Raw genomic sequence first — 12,446 nt, forward strand, 5'->3', positions numbered from 1 at the left:
TTTTTTTGATTGATTTATTGATGTTTTTATCATTTATTATTGATGATGGCTCTTTATTTGTAAAACTGAAGTGTTTAATGTTTGTAAACTTCCCTTTAAACTCCCCCCCCCACCATTCCCTATGCCTGATTTGCAACCTACGCCTGATTTTCTAAAGTGTAGACACTTCGAGCGTACAAAAATCTTCACTTACTTCATTCTAAGTTAGTTTGGAGTAAGTTTTCACTGACGAAACTTTGAAAACAGGCGTAAGTGGCCGGACACGCCCCCTTTTGAAAAAAAAATTCTGTTCCAAAGTGAAACTGTTCTAACTGACTAGAACTGGAGCAAACTAAATGACGAGAATTCCGATTTCTAAGATACTCCGTTCTACATCAGTTGCTCCTAAAAATCAAGAGCAAATCATGTGGAAACTTGGGGCCAATATTTTCCCTTTGGCATCAGCTTCCTCATTTATTTCTACTTTGAAGCAGCTTGGAACATGTTTACATTAAAGGGGCTATAACAATGTTATTGGTATGGAGATGCGGCGAATGTTTGTGGCGAAGGAGTGGCGAGAGATCGTGGCGGAGGTACCGCAAATGAGGATACGGGGCCCAGAACGGCCGAGGGCCCAGGGGGCATCATGGACCAGCCCACACTGTGATATGTGTGCGCACTAGGTCCGTGCAGCAGAGCTGGTCTCCAGTCGTCCTGGTTAACCCTTGCCACTGGACCAAGACCTAGCTCTGTCAAGCCCGGTGTGCAATGGCCACTACACGTTAAAAGAATCCACGAGCAGACATTTTCCACTCTTTCAATTGGAGTTCAGGACTGGAATATCAGGTCCTTCATTGAAACATCTGTGAATTCATGTGGAAGCAAGTCATCCTTGTTCGAGGGACAGCCTATGATGATGTATGTCTGTAGTTGCTTTTCACCTTCCATTCGGAAATAGGTTTTTTATTTTCACTGGCACTTCCTCCTACAAGTGAGATAAATAAAAGCTGAGCCAGTGGATAATGGGTAGCTTCCTCTCCTGACACTAATGTTTCTATTATCTGTGCCGAGGCTGAATATATTTTCCTTTTTGTTCAGTGACAATAAACGGGACAAAACCCAAAACATAAAAAAGAAAAAAATCTGGGTAGTGTAAAGAATGATTAGATTATCTCAAGGGCATTGTTCTTATCGTCACATGTCCATCTGTGAAATGTCTGTCCTGTGGCATGTTGGACAACATGTGTCTGTGGTGTTGGCAGAACAAGGTTAAACCATCAGTTAAAGCTAGTACTTTAGAGGTTAGAATCACCAACCTAGTTACTCCATCTAAAGGCAAAATACTTCAACTCTCATTATTAAATCACAATGCAATTTTCAAAAAAACGATTTGAAGTTTATATTGTCTTTGGTGGTCTGTGTCACAAATTGCTTGCTGTACCCGCATGCTAACTTTTTGTGTTCCATGTACAAGGACCCCCAGATTCCTCTGCATTTTGTAATCTCTCCCCATTTAAGTAATAATTTGCTTGAAGTGGTATGCTCCTTCACGGTGGCCATGACCTGCAAGGACCATCAGCAGGTCGGGGCCTTCAAAGGAACATACCACTTCACATTACAGTACGTGCTGGAGAGTGACGGCTGTGAAGAGGGTGACTGGATTGGACATCATCAAGGTCCAGGTCGCTGATTGGATCATGAGCAGGTACAGCAAGAGCGGCGAGGTTGGGGCACAGGAGGGGTGAGAGATTGTAGAGCGATGTGATTGGGGCCCAGGAGAGGCGAGAGTTCGGGGCCAGAAGAGGCGAGGGCCCAGGGGCAGCACGGGGCCAGCCCACACTGCGATATGTGTGCGCACTAGGTCCGTGCAGCAGAGCTGGTCTCCAGTCATCTTGGTTAATCCTTGCCACTGGAATTAGATCTAGCTCTGTCAAGCCCGTGTGGTGGCTGATGTGCAACGACCACCACACATGAAAAAAATCCATCTTCCACCCTTCAACATGTAGTTCAGGATCTGGAATATTAAGTCCTTCATTGAAACACCTGCGAACTCATATATTTTTTGTCAAGGAAGCGGGTCATCCTCAACTCGAGGGACCACCTATGATGGTGATGTCACGGAAATCCACCAATAATTTTGAAAGGGAAATTTATAAATAATTGCAAATTCTGGTCTTTTCAATAAGTGCAAACTGTCAATGGACATTTCAAAGTATAGAACTAAGAGACACTTTTGATATTTTTGCAGCTTGAGCCAAATTTAAACACTGCAGTTTCAGATTGAGCAATTGCTGGCCATGGCTTAGTGGCCACATTCTCGATCAGAAGCAGAAGGCTGTGGACTCAAGTGCCACTCTAGAGACTTGAGCACAAAATCTAGGCTGACATTCAGAGGTGCAGTATTTTGGATGAGATGTTGAATCAAGCTCCTGTCTGCCTTCTTAGGTAAGGAAAGAGAGCCCCAGGCACTATTTGAAGAAGAACAGGGGAGTTTGCCCCGGTGTCCTGGCCAATATTCACCTTTCAATCAACACCACCGAAACAGATTATCTGGTCATTATCATATTAGAGTTTATCGGACATTGCTGTCCTCAAATTGTCTGCCGTGGTTCCTACATTACAACAGTGACTACACTTCAAAGTACTTCATTGTACTTCATCATGAAAGGCACTATATACATGCAAATCTTTCTTTAATTGTACAGTTGAACCTGATCTACTCTGCCAAACAATGTGCCTCAACAAATCGTATACCTTCTGTAATTGAGATTGCTAATTTAGTGTCATTACGAAATGAATCGAGATGGGCCAAATATGTTTTGTTTAGGATACTGTATTGAAGAAGTTACATTCAGCTTATTAAAAATATTCAGTTCCACTCATTTTAAGGCGCTAATGGCGGTGCGGCGGTAAATTTTGCGCCGGGAAATGGTTTGCATCTGCAGCCACAAAATTGATCAGCTGGGTCCTGAGTTTGGAGCGGAGCGCTAAGAGAGGCGTTCCACACTTCTTTTAGGGCGCTAAGCCAGCTGAGCAACTGAAAATCCCGAGCTAAAGAGTCAGCCTCGGAGCGCCCGAAGAGAGGCGTTCCTGGAAAAAACAAAATCAGCAAAAAAAAAACACCAACAAGATTCCTTACTGACACCACATAAACATAAATCGCAAAAATATAAAAAAACAATCACACTTACCTCAGGCAGACATTTCTTACCTCACTGTGGCCAGTACAGCTTGGACCACCCGCTTTCCCAGGCGGTCCCGCTAGGGCGGGCTTCGAGGATCGATGGGTCCCCCAGAAGACCAGGGTCATTGCACATTGGCTCGCCTTTCCCGGGGGGGTACTGCTCCGTGCCCCTGCAAAACCGGCACCAAATGTCCCAGTGGGGCGCTGGAAGCTGGTCACCCACCTGGAAATGGTTTCCGCCGCCATTACCGTCCTTCCAGGGCGCAAACAGAGGCGGTAACAGACCAAATTTCCACCCCTTAATGTATTTGAGAGCCGTTAGAGTTATGAAAGAAAGGAAACTTTCACCTATCATTCTGGGCTGGATTTAAGACAATGGGGCCAAAATTCAGGTGCACTAGAAAGCTGGCGCATCTATGAGTTTTGGAGAGGTACTTACCGCTGGAACTCCTGGTACGGTAAGTAGATCCATTTTCAGGATGTTAAAATTGTTTCAAAGTACTGCAGGAAATGGATCACAATGGGGCGGACCTTAGACTCAAAGCCTGGCTGGCTGGCTGAAAATGGGTCAGTTGGGCTTCCGCCGCTGTCAATCATGGTGATGTCACGCGCGTGTGCGTCACCAACCTCCCTCCCCTCCGTTAAATGGGAGAGAATCGATCATTTTTTAACTTTGGCCACTGGACCACTAGGGAGGGTTTCAGCCGGGCCAGCGCCTGGTACCCAAGAGGGGGTGCCAGGCTGCCCATTGACACACCAGCCGAACCCAGGGGCGGTATTTTGCTGGCCGATCGGCAAGTCGACCGTCAAAAATGTTTCCATTGCGGCCGTGGCAGTGGGCCCTCCCCTTTAAGGGCGGCTGCGCTGTCGGGCCACACTCATTGCGGAGATAGTGCACCGGCAGAAACACCGTGTGGCGGGGGATCGACGGATGGAGCTGAATATCGATGGGTAAGTATTTTTATTGCTTTTTTATTGTTTTCATTGGCGGTGCAACCACTCTGGCGGGATCAGGTCCAGGCTGAAAAATCCCCGACCTGAATTTAGGTCAGGTCGGCCTGTTGACCTCAAAGCTGTGGCTATTCGAAGTTGAGGAATGGCTGCTACAAACGGGCATTAACGGGTCTCTATGAGACCCTGATTTTCGGCCCCAATGTCTGGAGGCGAAAGAATTGCGTTCTCACTCTCTGGGCCACCCAGCTCAACCTCTTACTTTTAAAAGAAATCCAAGTATGGTAAATGATGAACGTGCTGACACTATAGTCAACATTTCTTGAACAAATCGGGAAATCTTTTCCTATTTTGCAGAGGCTGCAGCCTAGGCATCAGTTGGAATTATTCTGTTCCATTGCCAACTGCCATCACTCACTGAAGACGGACGATGGCAATTGGAGGGTGCAAATAAAACTGGTCACATATTTTACATTTTCTACCAGTATTTCATTGCAAGGCTAAAATAACATGAAATACATGGAACCGTTGATGGAGCATCATGCCATTCCACTCCGAACCCATAAGCATCAGTGAAACTAGATATCTGTCAATAAACCCTTGAAAAGTGTTAATGTGATGTTTGACTTGGGTGGAGTAGAACAAACACTGAACATGGAGACTTGGCTTGACTAGGACCAGATTAAATTACCGTCATCAAAACACAGCAATAAAAAGAATTAATAACTAAGTGTTGATCTGTTGTCTAGACAAGGTTGCATTCTTTAACAAAGTATATATGTCATAAGGTAATTCAGAGCACATTCGCAATGCGAGGTATTGAAATCTTATCAATATAAAGTCATAAGTATGAAATGAAATTAATCTCTTGAGCTTGACAGTGATGAAGGAAATATTTTAATTGCACACCTTTGAGGGTTTTATGAAAATAAGAAAAGTGGATGCAGTTTATCTATTCTATTGAGTAAAGTGTCTTACCTGCTTTTACAGATTCAGGCTGGATGTTCTGCTCCTGGTCATCTCTGCTTTCACCCCAGAGGGGTGCCTATGATGGCGGTGAACTCTTCCAGGGAGGCAAGCAGCTTCCAGCGCTCCGCCGGGGTTTTCAGGGCCGGTTTCGGCGCAGAGCATTACCGCCATGAAGAGGCGAGCCAGTGTGCAACGCCCCTGGTTAAGACACCGGCTTGATTTTTGACTCCCGCCCAACTGCGTAGAGCGCCCTGCTGGGATTGCCTGTGGACACGGGCGGTCCGACCTATATCGGCTGCAGTGAGGTAACTAATGTTCACCTCAGGTAAATGCGATCGTTTTTCTTTCATTTTTTTTTGTTGCAATTTATGTTGTGGGGGCGTGGGCGATGTATTGGGAATGTTTTGGTGGGGTTTTATCAGGCTTTTTTTTTCTCCCCAGGCCTCTCTTACAGCGCTCCCAGGCTGGCTGTTTAGCTCAGGATTTTCGCAGGCTCAGCCGGCCTGGCGCCCTGAGAGAGGTGTGTAACACCCCACTTACTGCTCCGCTCCACACTCAGGGCCCAGTGGCCCAATTTTGCTGACTGAGGCATAAACTTTTTCCAGGCAGTATCAGGACCACCCCTCCGTCATTAACACCCCAAAATCCTAAAAGGTGAAAACCCAGCACTAAGCGTTACATGCCAATTTCTCCAGAAGATCATCATCATCATCATCATAGGCAGTCTCTCGGAATCGAGGAAGACTTGCTTCCACTCTAAAAATGAGTCCTTAGGTGGCTGAACAGTCCAAATACGAGAACCACAGTCCCTGTCACAGGTGGGACAGGTAGTTGTTGAGGGAATGGGAGGGTGGGGCTGATTTGCCGCACGCTCTTTCCGTTGCCTGCACTTGATTTCTGCACACTCTCGGCGATGAGACTCGAGGTGCTCAGCGCCCTCCTGGATGCACTTCCTCCACTTAGGGTGGTCTTTGGCCAGGGACTCCCAGGTGTCAGTGGGGATGTTACACTTTATCAGGGAGGTTTTGAGGGTGTCCTTGTAATGTTTCCTCTGCCCACCTTTGGCTCGTTTGCAATGAAGGAGTTCCGAGTAGAGCGCTTGCTTTAGATAGAGCAAAAGCAATAAATTACAGAATGCTTGCTCACTTGATTGCCTTATGGAGTCAGGAAGATAATTCCCAGTTCTCTTGCGATTGGGCGCAGGCTTTTTCTCTGTTGTCTTTAGTCCCCCTGAGGAGTTAGCATCGTGAGCAGTCTGGGCAGGCGATACATGAGGTTTTACCATTCAGTGAAGAGGCTGAGTTTGGGATGGTCTGATTGTCTTGTTTCGCCCTTCTTTTCACGTGTATGTGTGTGCTTCCAGTACCCCAAATCTCTCAAATTTCTTGCATTTTACAAAAAAAAGGAACACTGATGCAAGAGAGTGCTGTTTTTTTTAAGAATGTTAAATTGCAGGCGGGCATAAAACAGAACAGGCATCTCAATGTGTACATGTATCATGGGAATGGGCACACAGCCAGTGTCTAATGCAGTAGTGGCACTTGCAATTCTAATAAAGTTCCATCTACAGCCAGTGTCTAATGCAGTAGTGGCACTTGCAATTCTAATAAAGTTCCATCTGAACCAGGGGAATATTTAAAAAAAAATATTTAGCAGAATGTGATAAAATATATGGCTTTCATTGAGTTTTACTCTAATAAGTACACAAGAAAAATAGAGCAAAAAACAGAGCTCACAGGAACAATCTGTTCCTGAGCAGAACTATTCTACTTGTATTTGAGTCAATATGCAGATTTTCTATCTCTTGAACTGGAGACAAATGGATTTAAACAAACCTTTAATAAATAAAAGACTTGCATTTATATAACACCTGCCATGTCCTCAGGGCACCTCAAAATGCTTTACACCCAATGAAGTACTTTTGAAGTGTAGTTACTAATATCGGAAACACGACAGCCAAAATTGTGCATAGCAAAGTCCCACAAACAGCAATGTGATAATGTGATAACTGGCCAGGACACCGGGGATAACTCACCTGCTCCTCTTTGAAACAGTGCAATGGGATCTTTTACGACCAGCTGAGAGAGCGACGGGGCCTAGGCTCAAAGTCTCATCCAACAGTGCAGCACTCCCTCAGTGGAGTGTCAGCCGAAATTTTGCGCTCAAGTCTCTGGAGTGATACCACTGAGCCACAGCCGACACTCATAAATATTCCAGCAGATTTCCCAAAGCATTACTTGCAGCAAACCGTTTTTATAATGACAGGGTTGTTCTGTCATGTAGCGCATAATGTATTATTCTGCTGCTCGGGTGATGTGCTTAATGATGTCTGTTCCTTTAAAGCCACCAAGTTTAACCGCTGTAAATAGGAACATCCTGAGGTCAATCAAGAGATAATTGTTGGCGGTGAGGTAAGTTTGCAGATGCTTAGAAATTTCCAGCTCCAATTCAGAAGAAATGTGCCTTTAATACTGTTAACACATTGAAATGTGATTCACCGTTTTTAGGTACATAGCAGATAGCGGAATTATATATACATCAGGGGATCAGTGTGATCACCTTTAAAAAGCTGTAAATGTGGCATCTTTCTCTACCGTCTCATCTCTAAATGGTCATGTCCCCCGATCACAAGAACTCATCCATCATAGGCGGTCCCTCGAACGAGGATGACTTGCTTCCACAAGAGTTCACAGATGTTTCAATGAAGGATCTGATGTTCCAGTCCTGAACTCCAATTGAGGGGGTGGAAGATGCCTATGCGTGGATGTTTTTAACGTGTGGTGACCGTTGCACATCAGCCACCACACGGGCTCGATGGGCTTTATCCAGTGGCAAGGGTTGAACCAGGACGACTGGAGACCTGCTGTGCTGCACGGACCGAGTGCGTACACATATCGCAGTGTGGGCAGGTCCGTGCTGACCCTCGGCCCTCAGATCTTTTGGGCCCGTACCCTCATTCACTGCACTTTCGCCCACGATGAGAGAGGAGAACTTATACACATCACAAATAAACACCTACAACTGAAGCACAGCGAGACCTGCTCATTCGAGTGTAATCACAAAATGTGTTTATCATAGATTTCTTGGCAAGAATGAGTAGCTGGCCAGAAGAAAGTGCAGATTTTAGAAAAACATCCAATCTTATTGTCTGGCCAGACTCCAACTGACTCAGATCTTCATCCTTAATTTGTGTTCATCCTTAAATTACATCTTTTTCTACAGTAAGCCAAATTAAACCCATTATCTTCTTTTATAACACATTGGAAATTAGCCTGTGCAAATCAGAAGTGTGGATCTCGTCGCTAATCATTGCCAGCCACTGGTACAATTCCCTTTCTTTATCAGTATATGTCTCCGAAAGTTATAACAGCCATCACACCCTGAAGCATAACACATTCTTTTTTTGTTTTGACTTTATTGAATCATTACCATGAATTCAGCATTACCCCATGGTTTCTACTGGTAGTCTAGTTCAGATTTATAGTGATCAGTTGTTAAACATGTGTCAGTTTTGAAGATGATACAGTGCGTGACAACAATTGAGCCAAAGCATCAGAAACAAACATCGACAAACATTTGAAATGTGCAACAAGCTCATCGGAGTCTGTAAGGAGAAGAGACAGATTAGTGGTTTGGCTGCTAGAAGATTGGAAACAGGCTAATGCGGTGTCCTTATTCAAAAGGATGAAAAACAGACACACAATCATAGACCATTCGCCTTACATTCCTTCCATGCAAAATAATGGAATGGCTGATCAAGAGTAAGCTGGAGGATCATCTGGGTATCACTAACCTTGTTAACAGTGAACAGTATGGATTTAGAAGGGGAAGTCCCTGTCTGACCAAGCTCGAAGATCTAGAAATTCTCCGTTTGGAACGATAACTTTTGAAAACTAGAAAAAGTAGCGCCAGGCGTAAGTGATTCTCTCCTGCCAGGAAATTCAGTTTTAGTGCGCCAAGAGGGAAGTGGAGCACCAAATCGAGCTAACCACTTCTCTCATGGCTCTAAAGTTCGAGAGAGGGCGGCAGTGGCAGACGCTGAACAATGTGAAGTGCAATGGGAACGGCATCAGAGGCGGCTTACCTCGTTAAAATCGAAGGGCCAATGATGGAGCACAACCTGCTCCTCACCAGTTCTGTGTTGCAAGGCGACCTGTATGACTGCCAATACAGCCCCAAACACTCTCAGAAAGTGGAAGGCTTGGACATCTTGCAGTAATGAAACAGCAAAAACTTTCAGCAGGCACCAGACTGGTGCAAATAATGGTGAAAACCATTCCCTTTAATTAGAACTCCCCAAGCGGCCAGCCAAGGTGACAACGCCTCCTCTTCCTGCCGCTGTTGATACCCAGCGGTACAGCAAGGGGCAGGAGGCAATTTTACATCCAGGGCAATAACGGGGTGCAGCGCACTTTACGACATCATGATCTGCGAGGCACTAGAGGCCCAGGCGGTATGTGTTAATGCCAGCGCTAAACCAGCACTGAAGTTGGCGGGGGTCGCTAAATTTGCCCAGCCCAATCGGTAACCCATTAGCACCCCATTACCACCCCCCATCCTCACCCCAGGTGCTAATGGGAGGTGCTAAGCAGCCGAATTTCTCCCCCCTAGACTTCTTTGAGGAAATGACAGGCCAAGTGAAAAGTGGAATATCTTGACTTCCCAAAAGCTTTTGATGAAGCTATCAATTAAACTTAAAGTTGTAAGCCCTGGGAACGGATAAGAAAGTGGATGAAAGATCGGAATCAAGCTCAAACTGTAGAATGCGTTCATCAAAATATGTAAGTGGGCAGAACAGCAGCAGGTGAAATTTAATATAGCAAGTGAAAGGAAGGAAAAATAGACAACATACATACTCCATGAATGGCATTGTAATGGCCAAGGATGAAGTTGAAAGAGACCTAGGCATCTTAGTAGATGCAATGCTAAATATGCCTAACCAATGCAAAACAGCAATCAATAAAGCTAATAGGATTTTGTACTACATAGGTAAAACAGTGGAATATAAGTCAGAGTGGTGATAGTCAAACTGTACAGTACCCAAATCAGAAGTCAGACTCGGGCCCGATTTCTACCCATTAACTGTAAATGGGCAGGAAATCTCGCCTGAATGCTCGTTGAAATTGGAACTAAAACTCAAGTTTCCTAGCTAAACACATACTGTAGGACTTTAGAGATTGTTGGTCCTGACAATTTAACATGACTGACATTTTATCACATGGGAGGATCATCATCATCATAGGCAATCCCTCGAACAAGGATGACTTGCTTCCACACCAAAAGGGATGAGTTCATAGATGTTTCAATGGAGGACCCGATATTCCAGTCCTGAACTCCAGGGGTGGAAGATGCCTGTGGATGAACTTTTTTAACATGTGTTGACTGTTGCACATCAACCACCACACGGGTTTGACAGAGCTAAGCCTTTATCCAGCAGCAAGGGTTAACCAGGACGACTGGAGACCTGCTTGCTGCATGGACCTAGTGTGCACACATATCGTAGTGTGGGCAGGTCCGTGCTGCCCCTGGGCCCTCGGCTCTTCTGGGCCCGGCACTCTCATTTGCTGCACCTCCGCCATGATCACTCACCGCTCCTCCGCCACAAACATTCGCTGCATCTCCACCACAATCTCTCACCGTTCCACTGCCATGATCTTTCGCCACTGATCTCTCACTGCTCCTCCGCCACAAAATATTCGCCGAATGGGAAGATCAAACTATATAGATGAATTACTGAATTTAAAACATTGAGATTTTCAGGCCTGACTTCTTTTAGTTTTACTTGCTCTTCTGCCAGTTTGCATTCACATCAACATGTTTCTATTATCAACATCTTCAGGTAAAAATCTAGACTGACACTCCAGTGCAGAGCTGAGGGAGTGCTGCTCTGTTGAATGTGCCGTCTTTTGGATGAGAGGTCAAACCGAGGCTCCGTCTGCTCTCTCAAGCGGATGTAAAAGATCCCATGGCTATTTCGAAGAAGAACAGGGGAGTTATCCCCAGTGTCCTGGCCAATATTTATCCTTCAATCAACATAACGAAAAAACAGATTATCTGGTCATTATCACATTGTTGTTTGTGGGAGCTTGCTTGTGTGCAAATTGGCTGCCACGTTTCGTACATTACAACAGTGACTACACTCCAAAAGTACTGCATTGGCTGTAAAGTGCTTTGAGACGTCCGGTGGTCGTGAAAGGCGTTATATAAACCCAAGTCTTTCTTTTAAAACAGCTCACGACATGAAAATGATTGAACCTAGATTTGAAAAAAAAATCCCCTGTCCCCTTTTGAGTCCCAAGTCATGTGTTAATATTATACACCCTAGAACAGGTGTCCAAGCTATGGGCTGTGGGCTGCAAAGGATGCACCATGGATTCTCAAACGCCACATCTAAAGGCTGTTTCTGGCTTTTGGGTGACCAACTGGCAGAAGGACCTACTGCCTGAAACAGGAGGGTGATCCGGGCACTTCGAGATAGGCCTCTTTCAAAATATCACCGACCTCTTAGTCAGGATTAACGCGTGGTAAGGCTACCGACCCCATTTTAGGCAATTACCGCCTCCTTAACGCCAGGCATTGGAAGTTAAAATTGAGCCCCATGGAGTTTTATTCCAATTTCACATTAAATTTGCATATTTCCTAAATTCCTGACACTGACAGATCTTGGTGTTCTGATTTAGATGTAAGAATGGTTAAAAAAAGAAATGCCCATTGAAACTTTTAATCTCACCAAATTCATGCAAAAAAAACTTGAAGGGAATAGAAGCCCAAACAAGATCGGGCTACATTGGCTTCAAGGGCCAGATTGCCACAGAGTACGGGGCCAGCAAATTGGACAGCGATGCCTTTGAAACACTGAAATTCCTGTCACATTGCAGCATTGATAGATTGACTGTGTCACAGCTCCAGACTGTTGCATCAGCAAAACAAGGAGTTTCTGGCCTGCAAGTCTGAACGGTCTGATGACATGTACCGCTTTAAAAAGATTGCACGCCACCTAGTGGCCTATTCATGGTGAAGTATTCACATTGTTGCTCACACACCAATTGATCAAAGAAGCAGACAGGAAGCTTGGCAATCATCGACATTCTGCATTAATTTAATTTAGTCGTGATTTTCTCCAATGTACCTGGCAGAAATAAATGTAAAATCAACAAGGTAATTTCAGACTTCAGAAGTTAGATCAGTATCTTTATGGGTTCTGAGCAATCAGTGGATTTATTTTGGACTTCATGGCTATTTTCAGATCTACAAAATACAATCAGTATCACCCATGCAATCATCATTACCTCAACACCGTCTGACATTGCTAGCAGACTTTCTGTGACGACAACTGGTGTACCTGCCAAATGCAAGGTGTGGT

Source organism: Pristiophorus japonicus, chromosome 11, assembly GCF_044704955.1.
Source record: "Pristiophorus japonicus isolate sPriJap1 chromosome 11, sPriJap1.hap1, whole genome shotgun sequence".
NCBI classification, from domain to species: Eukaryota; Metazoa; Chordata; class Chondrichthyes; family Pristiophoridae; genus Pristiophorus; species Pristiophorus japonicus.